This window comes from Melospiza melodia, chromosome 2 (genome assembly GCF_035770615.1).
Source record: "Melospiza melodia melodia isolate bMelMel2 chromosome 2, bMelMel2.pri, whole genome shotgun sequence".
NCBI classification, from domain to species: Eukaryota; Metazoa; Chordata; class Aves; order Passeriformes; family Passerellidae; genus Melospiza; species Melospiza melodia.
Window position 1 is genome coordinate 58,498,456 of NC_086195.1, and position 18,293 is coordinate 58,516,748.

General features: G+C 41.6%; 1 protein-coding gene across 22 annotated transcripts in view; it reads right to left on the reverse strand.

Moving 5' to 3' along the window:
* ZBTB20 (zinc finger and BTB domain containing 20) overlaps positions 1–18,293 on the reverse strand; it is a 474,683-nt gene that overhangs the window by 81,537 nt on the left and 374,853 nt on the right. Inside the window, exon 8 of one of the 22 annotated variants that reach the window (XM_063148348.1) lies at positions 9,714–9,852. The exons of 19 other annotated variants lie outside the window; for them this stretch is intronic. The gene's annotated coding sequence lies outside the window, so the exon portion shown is untranslated. Of the gene's footprint in view, positions 1–1,125; positions 1,217–8,863; positions 9,017–9,713; positions 9,853–18,293 lie in introns of those variants that run through there. 2 more of the 22 variants (XM_063148353.1, XM_063148354.1) reach the window with 2 other exon arrangements.

Sequence of the window (18,293 nt, forward strand, 5' to 3'; positions counted from 1 at the left end):
CAAATTCAGACTCAAAACAAGTAGAACAGACTTTAAAATCTTCAGAATAATTGTCTTAAATATGTGGTCATTCCTGATAACCACATGTCCTGATTACTTAAAAACTTCAGGATTATCTCTTTCAGTCTCTGAAAGATATGTTCCAGCTCAGCAGAACAAAAATGCTTCCAGAAATTCAGTAGGCTTCATCTTGTAAAAGTAACTGGTTACGACTATTGGAAGTGCCCTTCCTGCCTGACCATCTTCAGAGATGAAAAGGCATTAGTGTCCAGTCTGTCTCAGACTCTCCCTGGCAGCGTCCCTGCTTTTCCACCTGCTAGCAGCCATTGGATAGTTTGGGACAATTCTTTCCCTCCTCAGCTACAAGGCTATTTCCCCCTGTTTGCAGGGGTTACCCCTTCTCGAGCCTGGGCATCACAGCTCTTTTAAAAAGGGTGACTGAGAGGATCTGAATGGATGTATTCCCCTAGCAGCCACCTGTACACTGAGAGAAAAAGCTACTTCTACTTTTCAAAAGCCTTTTCTCATTTTCAAACTCCAGTCCCCACCCCAGCTCCTGCTCAGGGCTTTTTCAGACTGCCTCCAGTACACCTGCCTAGTTCTCCTTGGCTCACTGAGGTCCCCAGAAGCATCACTAAGAGTCCAAGATTAGTACATTTTTCCAACTACATGTTCAAAGGACCATAGCAGCCACAGAGCTATTAGGCCCAAGATACATAAAGTTATCAAGCAATCAATTTACTTTAAATTACCATTTGGATATTTATGTTCTTAATCATATCAATGAGAATATACAGTCATATCTTAACTGAAGTACAACTGACAGACATGGAACCAATCAGCATCGAATACATGGATTTTTCAAGGTCTGTTTAAATTCAGTCTAAACTGTGGGTTTATGGCATGGCAAAAATTTACTGAAAAAACATGAGTTAATATTTGTCCAGTTCTTTCACATGAGAAGCGCTGTTACTGTTGTCAAAAAGTCTACTGTGGGCTTAAGTAGCTGTAAGAATGCAAAACAGTTTAAAATTTGAATAGCTTTCGTAACTAATAGCAAGTAGGCAATATAACAGATGGCGACTCACATGAAAGATAAACCACATCTTAATAACAATAACTTACATTCAGAGGGGTAGTGTTTCCTAGTGCTCAGAGCATGAAACTGAGAACCAGGATTCCCAAATTATTCTTCTGGCTCTGCCATTGATTTGCTGTGTGCATTTAGAAAAGTCACTTAAACATTTCTGTGCCTCAGTTTCCTCATCTGCAAAATAGAGATAGTTCTTACAGACATCACCGGACCATTGAGGGGAAGAGATCCAAGCTGTCAGATTTTATAACAAGCATTTTAGACAAATGAAGGTATGGAAGAGACGTGTTGACTGTTGTCATTGTCGAGTCAGTCATTGATCAAATTGCAAAGTGATTACTTTGAGCTGAGCTAATACAGCCGTCACAAGAGTGGGAGGTGGCAGCTGCTTAACTGTGCTCCATACCCCTGTGGTGTGGTTGAGGTCTGGAACTGAACATTGCTCTGCACAACCGACACTTCAGAGGGAATCCAAGGAGGCCAAATACAATTGCCTTCACTGAAATTTAGCCAGGACATTATGAAATCTTTAGCAGCAATCTGAAACTCTATTTTTATATCTCTGATAAAAAGGAGCACCTTAAGCTCTCCAGGTTTCTGTCATAACTAGTTGGCAGATTACTTCCTTTTGATCAGAAACAAGATTGCTTCTCACTGACTTTGCTTGGTGCAGTTCTACAGAGTTTCTCAAAGGTTCTCCAAAGCAAGCACCAGAAAAGTCTTATGGTGTCTGACATGAGCATAATACAAAATGAATATGCTGAAAATCAATGCTCCCCTTAACTTTTTACTATATTTGTTCCTTTGATGTAGTAGTTGTTGGTGTTATTTTTGTGTTTATGAGAGATGGAAGTTTTAACTGCATGAGAAGTAGAACCTACTTAGAGAGGGTCCATGTTTGCTGAGAATTTAATGAAAATAGAAGTTAAAGAATTGGATCAGGATGTTAAAAATGATTACAGAGAGGAAGGTTCCTTGTAGGGTACACCCAGGTGCTTCAGCAGTGTGCAGGCAATGGCACAAAGTAAAGCCTGGAACCAGCTTGGTGGCTTCTCTCATTAGCAAGGATGTCTGCCTCAGATCCACCCTGCTTAGCACTCTCAAGCTGTACAAGGTTATTGTGGCAATGATAATTTTCTGTGCCTTCTGAAAATTGTGGGGATATATTTCAACAAGAAAAAAAAATATTATCTATCCATTTCTATCTATCTATCTATCTATCTATCTATCTATCTATCTATCTATCTATCTATCTATCTATCTATCTATCATCTATCTACCCATCACAGTTGATCTCACTGAAGAAGACTCTGGCATCTTCATTTCAAAGAGCTTTCACTGGTATTTCCTGATTCTCCAGCCAAAGAAATTATTACTAAATCCTTTTCTCTGGGAGCACGGAACAAAAATTATTTATCACGCTGGCTTGATGGGATATGTAGTTGAGATTAACAGGTCAAAGAGTTATAGGAGTCCTATTCAGAGGACTGCCTAAAGAATATTCCATGTAACTAACTTAAATGCTCTCCAGATGGTCAAAACTGAAAAGGCCATCTGAGCAAAAATCAAGTTTTGGAAAGTGCCATGAGAAATTTCAGCCAGAGGATGTGGATTCTGCTTGGGCTGGCTTCAATGGAAACGGACTCACTCTAAATATTAAATTTTTTTTGTTTATTTTATACCCTTAATTTCTTACAAAGAAATGTCTGGAAATTCCATGTTGTTATTTTCAAAAATGATGAGCTCAAATCACAAAATCTGGATCTGGATGCCTAGCAGTGCCAGAAGTTCAGGAGAGTTTGGACCAAGAAGGCTGGCTCAGGCAAGTGTTGAGTGTTTTCCCAGGATTTTTTGAAGGCCAAGACAAGGGTTTCAAAGAGGAGAGAGGCATGTGCAACATGGCAGAGTTACAAAAAAACATCGCTTGGAATTTCCTGGGTTTTGTGAGATTAAAATTGTGAGTCTAATTAGTTTAAGGAAATTAGCTCTTTATAATTTTCATTTTGTATTGAAGAAGTAAGAAAAATTAAAAATAGAAAGAGAATGGAAAAATTAATGGGTTTCAGTAATTAGTTAATCAGAAAATGCTCCTGTCTTAGTGTGGCTGCCCAACACATTAAAAAAGAAAAAAGAGAAAAAAAAGTAACCATGACTTTCCTCATACTTTCCAAAACAGTATAAGCTTCACCTCTGAGCTTGGAACAACTACTTGACATTTCAACTCAGCTCATTTTCTAGCAGTAAGCCACTGAAATTGGTGTTTAGGTTGAAATACCATCTCACCATAACATTAATACAGACATAGAGCAAATACATATGTCCTGGCAAAAAATAAGCCAGAATTTGTTGCTCCTACTGGCCACATCACATTTACATGACTTGCATGCACTAATGAAATGTTAAATGGAAAGGAAACCTCTTCTGAGAGCAGACCTTTTCACCAAGTGCTGAACTGGGGATCTCTGACATCTGAAAGCAGCAGGACAACTTATTACGCTGTAGGAAAACACATTTCTCTTGACAGTGGTGATCCAGTCTGAGGCCTCACAAGCCACACACTGGTGCACTAAAGAGACATGTGTTAGACAAGCTGTTTTGTCCCTTGGCTATCACCCTCCCGAGCGCTGAACAGATCTGGATTGGACTGGCTTAGAAAAAAAGTCAGATGAAAGCAGTGAAGTTAAGCCAAGTCAAAACACAACTCTGGTGCAATTCCACCAAGTCCAAGTTATGCTAACAAAACTTCAGCAGCAGAGAGCCTGTCCTCCTCTGCCCAGCCCAGAGCACTTTCAGGCATTAGCTGCAGCACTTGGCTTTCAGCTCTCAGCACCTCTTTGCTATATTTATTTTCTGAGGTAGCTAAATACGTCTTTTGTAATTATTTAAGCTTGTAACATTTTTGAAATGAAAGAATCTACTCTGCAGGGATGATGTTGAAGAAGTCTGAAGAGTGTGGTTTTTTTTTTCCTGTAAATAAAGATGCTGAGCAATAATCCATTGAAATGGCCAAAAACTTGAAAGAAGCCTTTTAATTCCCACTTACATTGCTCTCTAACTTCAGCCTTATCGTGGAGCTGTTTACTGATTGTCAAGTCAACTAAATTCATGGGCGGCTACCAGAATGAGCTGACAAATAAATACAATACCCACAGCAAGGACTGCTCAGAGGGCTGGAGCACGCGTAGAGTACCAGGGAACATCACGTACCGTGCACGCAGGGCACACAATTCTTAAACATTCGTAACACTTACTTCAAAACCAGATTTCTTCCAACAAAGTCTGTAATTGCTTCCTCAGGAGCATGAACGTGCCTAAGCATGAAACGTTACAGTGAAGCTGGTTTTAAGTTGGTCAAGGAAGAGAGAAAATGAAAGAAGCCTGAAAATGTTGCCTCTTGTCAAAGAGTCTCTTATTCCTCACTGGGACAACTGGCGAAAACTAAATAAAAAGAAACGGTGTGCTGTTGAGAGCAAAGCAGACACTGGTATTTATCTGGAGGAACTGGAGGCATATACAAATAAAGTTTCAGCCTGCAGCAGTCATCTCAACTCAGCTCTAGCACCTCCACTAAAGTGAGTGCACCCTGCAGGCTCCAGAGGGATACTGTGCTGTGCAAGCACACACTGAGGTTTCTGGTTTCCAGCACTGATTCAAGGGGACTACCCTAAATTCTGACCTTCTAGCTCTGTTTTTCATTACTTTTCTCAGGAAAACCTGCACTGACTTCAGTGGGAAGGTGTCTTAGCTGAGAAGTAAGAAACATCACCAACTAGCCAGGCAACTTCAATTTACACACCTACAGTACAGCTGAAATGCAGTTGTTTCTGGATTCTTAACAAAAAACCCTCTGGTCTGTATTTGCCTCACTTACAAGATTGCTTTTGTACACTGGCCTAAGTATACACTGGAGAGGAAGGGCTAAAACTTAAAGTTCTTCAGCTGTGTTAATAGGAATATCAGCCCAAAATGCATATAAATCACACCCCAAAATCTGTCCATACTTTTCCCCGGAGCGTGGCGATCGGCCCGCACACAGCCACTGCTGAACAGCGCAACTTGGTAGAAGGACTGGCTGGCCAAAGCACCTACCTCTGGCAGAAAGTATCAGTAACTCCTTTGTGTCTCTACAGAGCAAACAGGATTTCGGCTTTGCTGATCTTACCAAATTCGGACAAATAAAGCACCAAGTTCCATAAAAATACAGCAATAATTACAGAGGGAGCAAAGTTGTGAAAAAAGCTCATTTACTGGTTTGCTTGACAAAGTATATTATGATTCAGGTTGCAAAAAACTGAAGGAAATGAACAAAAACCCGAACGATTTAAATTCCTCCGATAAAACTTAAATCTCCTTCCTTCAAAACCTCTCACTCTGGAATATTTTAAGGATTTTCCTTCCCCCACAGCTTTAAAAACCAATTCTTAACAATTCTCAACAGAAATCCTTAGTTCACAAAGAGAAATTAAAACATTGCATAGGAAAGTATCAAAACATTATAAAAACATTACCTCTCTTTTGGAAAGACAGACCTTTCTCCTTGCTACGATTTAGTAAATTTGATTTCAATTCAGTGCTTCTGTTGACATGACTTATCATTTTCAGACAAAAAAGTTTTGCAGCGGTGTTTTTCTAAATAATGCTGTACTAAAGACAGCACAAACAGGGAAAAATATCATCTTAACTAAATGTGACTCGGTATCAGAAATGCTGCTGCCACAAGGCTACTTCGCTACACACCTTCAATTGTTGGCTGCTGTCTGGCTCCCCCCATCCTATTATTAGGCACCAGAGTTCTGATGCAGGAAACTTTTACGGGCGGCGAACACAAAGCGTGTCTAATTTCTAACTCGCGCTTCATCCTCTCTTCCTCCAGCACAACGTTTCATTTTCTCACTGCCCTAACTTCCCCATTTGCTCACCTAAATGCAGAAAACCCCAGTACAGGGATCGCTGCCTGACGGCTTTTCAAACTCGGTGTGGAGAAGGTGCCCAGATGAAATAAATAAACAAACAGAGGGAAGTTTATGAAAGTGAAAGGAACGGCACGGAGCAGCAGCAGGCAGCTCTGTACTCCTCCTTAGACTGACACAGGTGTATCCCAACTTCACCCACGCAGGCAGGAGACATGGGGAGACACGGGGAGACATGTACGGGTACATATGGACACACCGAGAAGTGCCAGAAAGGGCACAGGAAGAAGCAAAAGAGAGAAATAAAGCCGAAAGGTGTTATTTATTTTTACAACTCGACAATGAACTTCAATTTTGGCAGAGGATTAAAAACAGCCCTGGGAAATGATTAAGGTTTTTTTTTTTCTTTTCTATAAAGCTTCAGCACAAAAAGAGAGATTATAAAGGGGATACGCTCACACGGGCACACATAAAATAGGGGGGAACTAAGGAGAAGGAAATGAAAGGGAAAGAAAACAAACAGCCTCCTAACAGGCCCATACTGCTAACGGGAGTCCAAATAAAGAGTCATATGATATCTGATAGTGCAGGACACGTCGCCAGGAGCTGGAGCGGATTGCCTGCAGGAAGAAAGAGCCAGTGTGTTACTGCTCAAAGAGCTTTTCTTTCCCCATTTTCTAAATTTTTTTCCCCCTCTCTCTCTTTTCTCCTGTGCTGTGAATGTGTTAGTCTCAGGTCAGGTCCACGGAGTCCCCAAAAGACAGCTATCATCCTCCCTACTTCTGGATGCAGTGATAGTCACTGGAAGATGCCTTCTAGTTGAGACTGGGGGGGCTAAATCTAGGTTTCAGCTCTGTTCTGACCTCTCTCGTATATTACCATTTCCAGGGTTGCAGATACAAAATTCTCACCAAAAAATTGTTAGATTAAAAAAAAAAAATAAAGAGGGGATGGAGAGGTCGGATGGGGGGAGAAGAAAAAAATATTCAGGCAGAAAAAACTCGAGACTGCTTATCCTATGGAAAACTTCAAAGGCCAAGTCCCATTTCTGCTCTCTTTTGCTTACTTTTCCTGTGATTTCTTTTTTTTTCTTTTTTGGAGAGAGCAAGAGAGAAAAGTCACAGAAAATATTCAGACCATGAAAAACATCAGGAGTTGGGAAAACTCTCTGGATGAATGAAGAAAGCAAGGATTTTAAGTAAAAGAAAGGCATTTGGAATTTGCCAAAAGTTTTTCTATTTGTTATGGTAGTCCATCCCTCTCGGCCAAACATTCCAGATGAAACTGGGGAGCCTGCTAAGTACTTTTAGCTTGGCATCACTATTGCTGCTGCCCATGGAAAGGCAGAACAGCTGGGTTACCTGCAGCACAGGAACCTGTACTCGGAGTGGGGGACTTCAGCCTGTGATGAGTCCCCAACTTCTGCTGGGAGAGCTATGCCCACCGCAGCTTTGGAGAGGGAAGAGTCCCAGTGAATGAAGCTGTGGGGGTGCAAGCCCTCAGTCTAGATACTGGTATGAAAACAAAACTGTGTTTAACTGGTAGTTTCACTTGTCATGGACAGTTTCCCTGTTCCCCAGTTTCTGCACGGGACATGCTGTATCCTGCAGGATGTTTAGGCACTGTAGGGTGCTGGGATTTCTAAAGCGGTGCAAGCAGAGCCCAAGGATGGATATTTTTCTCCCCCTCATCATATGAGGAAATGTAAATGGACTAATTCCCTATGTACACTTACACAATGCATAGGTGTTGCTTAAAAGCAGTGTTACAACAGATATGCGATGCCTACGAAGCTGTAACAGACAACCTCTTCTGAGGAAAGCCTGCAGCATGAAAATAAAAATCAAGGTATTGTAGTAGTACTGCAGCCAGAAAGAGCATCGTAACTCTAATTATTTTATCTAGTTTTGTGTTTTGTGTGCTGAGGATTTTTAGGGGGGATATAACATGCAGTTTCCTCTCTTGTTTTCTGTACCTCTGCTATATGATGCTGTTCTTAGATTGTCAATTTGTCAAAGCCAGGAAAATACAAATCAATATAGGAAGGAAGGCAGAATTTGGCTGAAGAAGGCACTTCCTTAAGCTACTGGATTTGCAACAGTATATATTCTCAAACATTCTAAGCACTGCACAGGAGATGCTGTAGAGAAGATCCTGTGTGCTATACACTATATGCAACAAAATTCAAATCAAACATCTCCTTACACGTGATGTGCTATTTCCTTGTAAATGACATGTGCCTTTTTCATGTACAAATAGACAAAGAGTGTATCTGTAAGAAACACATGCAGAAGAACAAAAAATCTACAGCGCAAGAAAGTCTATCCTGAAACCCTCAATCTGGGGCTTGGCTGAAGAAGTAAACTCAGAAGGTGAAATGGAGCCATTTAAAGAAGGTCCCACCTAACAAGAGGAATGAGGAAACAAACAAATAAACAACAACAAAAAAAAAAATCCCTGAGCTCCTACTAATCATTTGAGCTGCCAATGAGAGGTGACTTTTAGACAGATGGTCAGGGGAAAGCTGGGTCCGTGGACACAGACGTTAGTGCCCCATCTGTATTTTAGGATCCTAGCTTCAACAAGCCATTACCAACTTTTTTTCTAAGTGACAGAAAGTGAAAGATTTCTGTTCCCGCTAATTTGCTTCTTTTTTACTGAAACCACCCCACTTCCATCTTTTTTTTTTTATCCCAGTAAAAATTTGTTGGTTGATTTTTTTAAGTAATCAGAAACTGTTTGCAGTATAACTTCTATGCCAAAAAAAAAGAAAAAAAAAAAAAAGATGCTAGGTAAGTTGGCAAAACAGCAATTGGAATTTAAAGAGAGAGTTTAAAAAAGGAAGAAAAGAATGACATACCAAACTCACTTCTTCTTGTCCCCCTTCCATTCCTGTTCTTATTATTTCCAAATTATAATTTGGAGGTAAGGGAACTGCATTTCCTTTCAATCTATTTTGTTGCTGCCACACATTCTGTGCTTTGCTTCTCTCTCATTCTTTTTAGGAGGGGGGAAAAAAATCCCTAATAAAAATAGAAAAACATATCTCAGGCGTTAAGCTCGCTCTCCCCCTTCCTTTGTAAAGAACTCTTTGTTCTCTAGTGAAAATGCTGAAAAAAATCCCCGGGCTCCCTGAAACAAGTGCAAAACACTTAGAGGCTTTTGGGCTGGCGAGGAGCCAGAAACCCTCCCGCTGTCTGGTTAGGAGGAGAGGAAAGAGAGAGAGAGGAGAGAGAGGGAAAAAATTGGAGCTTCCTTTAATAGACATAGGAAGCAGGTCCTTTTTTTTTTTTTTCCCTTTTTTTCCTTTTTTTCAAAACTGGCGGTCAAGCGTTAAGTAACTCCCTGTCTAAATCCACCTGCTGGAAATGAACTTGGGTAACCCCCCCAGGGGTGCACAAAGAGGAGACACAGTAACACACTCCCGGCTCTTCTCCCAGCCGCCCCCTCCCCGCTGCCCTGCTTCCATTCTCCTGCTCCCAGCACACAAATGCCCACAGCTCGCACTCCCCCTGCCACCACCAACCACCGAACCAAAATAAACGCTCGCTCCATCTACTTAAAGAGCAGAGACGGCTGAGGGGGTGGGGGGAAAAGAAGGGAAGAAAAAAAAAACAAACAACCAAAAAAAAAAAAAAAAAAGGAGGGGGGGTAAAGCGCTTTTTCCATCTCGGTTGCGACAGTGATAAGGGGTAGGGAACATCTCATACCTGGTGTGAATGCTAATCAGCCAGGAGTTCTCCTTTTTTCCCAAGACAGGGAACTGTTTCCTTCCAAATTTATTAGAACCTCCTCCACTGCCTCTTTGAAAAACCTTCTTTGTCACCCTCTTCCCAAGTCCTGATACTTCTTTAAAAAAAAAAAAAAATGGCTTCGGAGCTCCTTCTATTCTTGATATTGATTCTCTCTCTCTCTCTCTCCCTCTCTCTCTCTCTCTCTCTCTTTCTCCCTCTCTCTTTCTCTCCCCCCCCCCCCACCCCTCCTCCTTTCTCCTGTCTCTGTCTCTTCTGAGTGGTCTATTGATAAGTCCCTAGAGGCACTGGGTCAGCCTGCCCGTAGGAAACCAGACACAATGCACAAATCTCCGAGTGCCATTCTGCCATCAGCAAGCAGACCACGTTTAGGAGAGAGGAAAAAAAAAAACACACACACACACACACACACAGTAGAGCAAAAGACAGAGAGAGAGAGAGAGGGAGAGGGAGAGAGAGGGAGAGTGTGAGAAAAAGACTGATTGGAACAGGAGGGAGGGAGGGAGGAAGGGAGGGAGCGAGAGAGCGAGGGAGAGAGAGCGACACTGCCAGTCAGGTTAATCATCCCTACTTTAATTAGCTGTTCGGCTTAGACATAAAACAATTGAATTTGAATGATCTGTCAGTGGGCTCGGCTGAACCAAAGGGGAAATGCGAATATTACAAAAAAGACTGTTGGTGTATTCAGATAAGCTCGCAGGGAAAATCCTCAAAGGATAACTATTAAAACTTAGCACCAAACAAAAAGTAAGATTCAAATGGCATTATACAGAGGCCATCTCCAAAAAGCTGGGAGATCCCTTCCCTCTCTTTTTTTACACATCACTGCAGCTTTTGCTGAAATAAACACCTGCACCTTCTCACAATCTTCAAAGACTACCTGTCCTGCGGGGTGGGGAAGGGAGTGCAGGTTTGCCTGCTACCTTGGCTCGCTTGAGGCAAGACCATGCTGCCCTTCAGTCAAATTCTCCTGATGGATCACCGGAATGTTATGATTCTGGAACTGCACAAGCTCCGGGAGCAAATCCTTGCCATGCATGTCTGCACAAACACAGACAAATCGAGCACCGACAGGGTACAGACGGAGATGTTGTGAAAAGGCAGTGCTAGGTATTGGGGTAAGACAAGTCTCAGGCACCAAGGGGGTGGAGAAATTATCCCCCCAAATAGGTGGCAAAGTAATCTATCTCTTCTACCCTGGGCTGCAAAATGACGTGCAGTTCAAATGGATGGTTCCTGGTGATACCCAGCGCAGTGGCAGCTCTGTGCAGCAGGCAAGGCAGAGATTTATGACACTTGTGCGAAGTCTGCTTCTTAAAAGGTGTGGGCCAGTCGGCCTCTCCCCCTGAGAAGGAAGGCAGCAGATAACACCCTGCTCTGGGAGGGAGCTGTCAGCATGTTCAGTCCCTGGACATCACACCCCTGCCCTGCCAGAACTTTCCCTTGTCAGATGGAAGGGAACTGCTTTGGGTCTCAGGACACTGAATGTCCCCTCATCGGGGGCTCAGATGTCCCCTCCTGAGCAAATAGCACCAAGAGAAGTGTTTGAATTTATTGTGCAAGGCAGGTATATTCTCTGTGTTCCAAATACATTTTCTGTATTTCATACAGGGCTGCAGCTACAACAGCAAATCCATAATTCCTGGTCAGCTCCGTGAACATCTGCTGTATATAAACTTTTAAATGGGCATGACTAACCTGCCAGTGCCACTCAAATGCATGGGAAGAAAGTAGAGAAAGAACTCACAATGCAGCTGACTGCTGGCCTTTCAGAGGGAGTGCTGGGATTCTCCCCTCACTCTGTATTTTAGGTATAAATGCTTAAGGAAGGAAGAAACAAAAGACAGAAGTTCTATCAATGTCTCTATATTAATTTCATCATTTTTTTGACATAGGTCTCCAGGCAAATCTGGCACCAGCTTTTATGTGTTTTGCTTTTAATGGAGAGCTGATGGGAGATGTCACTATTATTCATTCCTTCTATCAACTTCTGCTATGGGAAAAGGTGGGCTCCTGCCCTTTTTCACCTTTTTAAATGTTACATGCTGGCTGGCTGCGTCCCATCTGCCCACCAGCCCCACTGGGGCCCATTGACTCAGCACAGTTTACAGAAGACCCAAACAGTTAATAGGAGAGGGATGCATTGCAGAAACAATTGGGATATTGGGCTTAATGAGGTTATGCAGGAGTTCTCCCCTCAGCCTCCCCAAAATATGCATTTTTCACGAATATTAAGGAAGGTAGACATCCCAAGGAACAGAAAAGGAGATTTCAGAGAAATACAGCACCATCAAAAGCCTCGACTCCTTTTCAGATGAGATTTTGTAGAGCACAGTGACACAGACAAGTCTCTTCCCTGGGTCAGTACCAAAGTAATAATCCAACAGAGTGAAAAACAGCTCTGGGCTACATTTCTAATAAAATATGCAGAGGACCTGACCACCTTATGCAGGGATTCACTGAAGAAACAGTGCTGTCATGTAATTACAAGCTATGGTAATGGTACACGGGGCCCTCCCTAAGGTTGCACAGACAACATTAGCTGTGGCATTTCCAAACTTTTAAGTGTTTGACTTAGTAACATTAGCATTACAGTAATGCATTTTCAGTATAATTTCTCAGCGTTTTCTTTAAAAGTCAACCTAGAAGCTGTTGCAGGCTGCTGCGGAGGCTGGGGCGGGCTGGCACCTGTGGAGCTGTAATACAGGACTCCACCACTCCGGCCGGCAGCGCCAGCAGCAGCTCCACTGAAACGCCGCTGACGAGGGCATCAACCACTGAGGACTGTGAGGACACTTCATTCAGTGACTTGACAGTGTCTTCCTGACGAGGAAAGTTCTGAGAAACAGGAGCCCCAAGCTGACCCTCAAGGAGGAGAGCAAAGTACACTGCCACGGGAAGAGACTCTTTGGACCCTGGCTCCCCAAACCCGCACACCTTCTGCTGCTGTTGGATTTGCTTCTATTCCATTGACTCCACGGACTGCTGCTCCTCTTGCTTCGTAGCTTACTTTTTCTCATGTTATTTCTCCCTCCCCAGACTACTTCTTGTCACAGTCTGTTCATTATCCCATTGCCCTAAAAGAGGCATTTTCTCAAATAACTCTTCCCCCTCTGCTCTACCCCAGGCATGAATATACCCTGAGCACAGAGGAAAGCAAACTGCTTAGCATGGTAAATTAGGCCACGTGGTGTTTCAGGCTGCCTTAACTAGACCACTCCTTGCAAGACTGTTTAAAACTAACTCGGGTATCATAATTTGCAATCCACAGTGTAGACATATCAAAATGTCCTTGTTCTCATTTCCACTGCTTGCTGCCATAGCAACCCCTGGTCAAAAGGAAATTTCCATTGATATCAGAAGGAGCAGCATTTCACCCAGGTGAGTTTTTACTATGTGACACATATTTTATTAGCATGTGTTCCTGATGCGGAGATCCTCAAATCTCCTATAGCACCTAATGTGGAAAACACTACTGTTAAGTCCTGCTCTTAGCTGGTCCCCTTCTACTGGAAGCTACAGAAGTAAAGGACCTCCTGCTATCTACATGAATATCATCCAAGAGCTGATTTGTAGTCTAAATAAATGCAAAAGGCCAGGAGGAGCTCCAGAAAATGTACATCACCTTCCTCTCCTGAGATTATTATCACAGATTTAACTCAGATACATTATGATGATTTCTAGCTTTACATGGTACCCTCTTGCTTGCTCTTCTTTCATATAAATTATTCCATGTATCAGGGAGATTTAGCCAAAGGATCAACAACTGAAAGCTTAGTCTGTCTGATCAGTTGAAAAAAGTTTGCTGTTTGCTATGGAAAAGGCAATCAGTGCTGCAACAAGTTTTCAGACTCATATGTATGGCAACCTTTCTGTATGTTGCTACAGAATTGGGAGAGCTCTTTATGAGAACTGTACCTGGATTTGCCATTGGCAAATGGCAGGATTTATGAAAGGAAAAGCTTCCAGAACTGCTCCTCACTTTCTGACATACATGTATTACTTAAGGGCAGCCAAAAGCAGGACAGGGAAATGCCAGAGTACTTACTGCTTTAATGTATATAAAGTGATCTACAATGCAACTTGTAGCACTCAGTACAGCTGACAAGGGCTGACATTAATGGCAATCAACAGATCTGGGTGGCACGGAGAGGAGCTTGGTTCCTTTACAGAGAAGGAGCTCTTGTCTGTTAAGGGGCTCTATTTGAAAAAATGGAATTTAACTATGTAATCTAAGGATGAGTTGTATAAATATATTCCTCTAGATTTATTGGCTTGTCTTCATAAACAGCTGTGAGTCTGTGCTTTTTGTTCAGAGATGTAAACCAGCACAGCATGTTGGAGAGGGTGAATACACAGTTATTATTCAGTATGTAAGAAATTAGAGAAAGAGACTGGGAAGTCCACTTGTTACAGAAATCAACTCCTTACTTATCTTTTGGGAAAGCATCCTTCCTAACTTGCACCACTGTGCTCAGTAGATACCTCTGCATGCTAAAGGGAGAAAGGTACCATGCCTTGCATCTGGGTCATTTCTGTCATATATGGCATTTGATTTTCTGGGGCAAAACAAACAAGCTTGTTCCTTCCTGCACTGATTACCAGAATCAGCCCTCCCCAGCCCTCACTTCTCCCCACCTTCACCCTCCTCCTGCCCCAACTATATGGAATGTACAGGATTGTTTCCTAAAGCACCTTTTACCTACAATGTACAGCTCTCAGTTCCCAAGGCAATTCCATCCAGAGATTTGTTGACAACAGGGAAATGTAAAGGGAAACATCAGAGGGTCTCCATATTTTTACTCTCTCAGACAATCCAAATATAATGGCCTAATTTGTGGAAGAGCTTCTCTTTTTAAAAAAGGAGAAAATACTGCAAACTGGTCTATGAGAGACATGCTTCTTCTTTTGTTTTAGTGCACTACCACTGCAGTAAGATGTGCTGAAAAGTGAGCCATACCCTCCTGGGCACCAGTGCAATCCCCTTGCCTTCACTGGAAAAACAACAGCGCAACCTAGGAAAGCTCCATAAAACATCTGGTTGAGAAGACATGAGAAGAGCAGGACTCTTCTCCCTTCTCAGAGGGAGAAATGCATACTTTTTGCATTGGGTCAAAAAGTAATATTTTGAAAGTGTGATTTTACAAAAAATTAAGGAAATCTGATCACTGGTTAAAAAGCAGATCAATGAGGACATGATTTTTGCAGGTAACGTCTTCTGTACATTTATAAGGAAGTTTATTGAAGGCTCACAAAGATTTTTAAATGCTTGAAAACATTAACTCTCTACCCTCTATCATGATCCATACTATTGTTACCAATTGCATCTCTGCTCCAAAATTAAAATTATCAAAGCAGCATCTTGTGTTATATTCAGCCTATTCTGCTCTGTTCTATTATATTTTATTCTATGATTTTTGAAAGAAGCATAAGTATCTCAGGATGTCAGGAGGTTTAATTTTCTCTCATACCTTCATGGGTAGACAATTATAATTCTGATTTGAAGAACTTTAAAGCGGACGCCTGCCCCACTTCTGTTCTAAACGCTGACGGGAAACATGCTGCATATCCCTCTTGCTAACTTTGGTGCTGTCACATAGTCACAAATCTTATTTCCTGCATTTGGAGGTGACAGGTATTGTGCCTCTGCTTCCAGCCTTTCTTATCTAAAGATGCCTTGTTTCAGGAGGCTTTTCCATGGGCTCAACAGCGAGGAAAAATTGTAATTATTTTCATATTCCTCATCTAGACAAAACCTTTGTAAGAACAACAACATCGCTTGCAATGTGGGGAGCTGTACAGCCACAGCATGCCAAAAACATGAGATTGCCACCAAAATAACCCCACTGAGGCCTTTTCTCTTCTCTGTCCAACCATTAGTTTTGTCTCAGGGACAGCTGCAGGAGGGTCTCTATCTGCACATACCACTCCATCTCTCAGACTTGGATATAAATAGAGTGGGAAGACAAAAACCCAGAGGAGGGTGTAGAGTTCTGACTCTTTTCTGCAGCAGAAATAACCGTCCATCACATTCTTCACATGGGTGAAGCCATAGGGGAAGAGGACACACATAGGGTTGATTTCCATCTCCAGTCTCTCCACAGACAGAGCTGCAGCTTGCACAGTGACTGGAACACGACCGGCTCAGGAAATGAAGAGTAGCACATCACTCATTTTTCCTGCCTGTTTGCTCCTAATTATCTTGCAATACATCTCACTGGTAGTTTTATCATACAGAAAGACAGAAGGTCTTTCTTCTGGTTACAGCACATAATGAATACTTTTCAAATGGCTTTCTATTCATTCCTGGGAAAACCTGAGTCTCTTTCTCCCTGCCTCAAGCTCACTGCCTCTTCTTCTGGGGTTATTGTTTTGGTTTTGAGTTTTTTTGGGGAGAGGTAGGATGTCAATTCTCTGGTAATGTATCCTGATTAAAGGAAAAGAAGGGCCAGCAGAGGTGGCTTTCCCTTTCTTTTGATGACTGTGGCCACACTGAAAGAAATGTCAACAATCTCCATAATTTAATTTTGTCTAATACAACACCTCTTACAGGCTTGAGCTATGCAGCTCCTGTGTACCCCTTAGTACAAATCAACAGAACCACTTTTATACTTGTCTTCCAATATTTCTCTCCAACCTCAGAGAACCAGAGAATTGCTAGAGGGCAATGAACTCTCATTTTGCCACTGACATTTCTGCAATCCATCTCCCTCAGTTGGGAGACCCTTTCACAGATCCGGAACCTCACTAGCATAAGGAAGAATTAGTATAATTAAGAATTAGACTCAGGGTCTCTAAAATGGGAATCATAACAATGACTAACGTCACAAGAGTGTTTTCAGAATTAATTCATGTAAGTAAAGCACTTACAAGATAAAAATGTAGGAGCTGCCACATCAGATTAGACCAGTGCTCCTTCTAGTAGAACATCCCATGTGCAACAAACAGCAGCAATTAATGCAGGGTAGCAGATCTGAGGTCCCCCCTCTGTACAGGAAAAGGGTTCAGTCTAAGAATAGTCAATGGTAGTCCTTGGTAACAGCATTATTTTATCACTTAGGTGAGATTTTTAAGCCCCTACAACTGATTGTCACTAAAAATTAGTTGTCTTGCAATGAAAAGGAAGGAACCAGGCTCATCAAGAGTCAGGTACAGTGGCTGCACATCTGCACATGCATTTCTGTGCAGGCCAGTTTCTGAACAAGAGTTCCTGCTTATCAGTGAGAGAACCTAAAATTATTCTAAATTATTCAAAATATCTCAAGTTTCAGAAAGAGTTATTGAAAAATTGGACAGTAGTATATAAGTACTTCTAAAATTGGTATAAAGATGTATACATACATACATGCATAGATGAACAAGCTGGTTAAAAAAGTAACCTCATCCTCACAGGCTCTGCTTTGTGCAGGGCCAGGGTTGGACCCAGATGACTTAAGAAGGTTCTTTCTGATTTTTATTATTCCAGGATTCTGTGAATCCACAATTTTCCATGGCAGAGCTCTGTCATTGAACATGAAACAAATTGTGATAAACATAATTTCCAAGGCAAATATTATCAGGGAAGTTTCTTGGGTTGAGGACAGAAACTAATTCAAAGTTAAGAGGCTGCCATGCCCCCTCACCCACTGGCGGGGTCCTAGTCTTAGTCTTTTAAAAGCTAGTTTCTTTATGGAAAAGTTTCATAAGGTTTCATTCTCATACTCCAAAACTGCAAATATTTTCACTGTCTTCTGGCCAGCTCACCTATGTAACTCTGCATTCTGCAAGTACCTCCAGACCTTACATCACTGCCAACATCTGTTGGGTCAAGGGCAATGACAATCTTTCTGTGATATTTCACTGTCTTAGATGGTTTGACAACTTTATTTTAATTCTTACCGATTTTTCACTTTATGAAACAGCCTTATCTTAAAAGTAAATGGATGGGTTCAGATGAGTTTGTCCTAATCTAAGAGCTAGATTTTAAATTTTAGTTTTACTTTTGTATTAATCATTCAGTGTTTAATAGAAGCAATCTATACAATGCAAAGCCCTCCTGAAAGACAGAGCCACAATATGTTTCTGTTCATGATTCTATTCTATTCTATTCTATTCTATTCTATTCTATTCTATTCTATTCTATTCTATTCTATTCTTGCTATGCTATGCTATGCTATGCTATGCTATGTTATATTCTGCTTCTGGACAGTGTAATGAAAAAACAAATAAATTAGAAGACAATCTGTGAAAAAACAAAATCCCTCATAACTGACCGAACCATAAATGAGTCTTACATTACTGGGACTGGATGAAGTATCATCAGTGCCAGATTATTACATAAGAATATGTTAGTAATGTAGCAGCAGTCTAGTCTTTTAAGATGCGAAAGAGCGTTATCTAACCTCTCTGCAAAGTTCAGGAAGAGGAGCCATATGTCCAAATAATAATTTTCTTGCTGGTGTTTAACATGTCAGTTTTTTCAAGGGGCCTATTTCAAGTTAAAAAAAAAAAAAAAGGCGTGAAATGCATTTTGATTTTTTTTTTCCTTTGGCAAAAGCA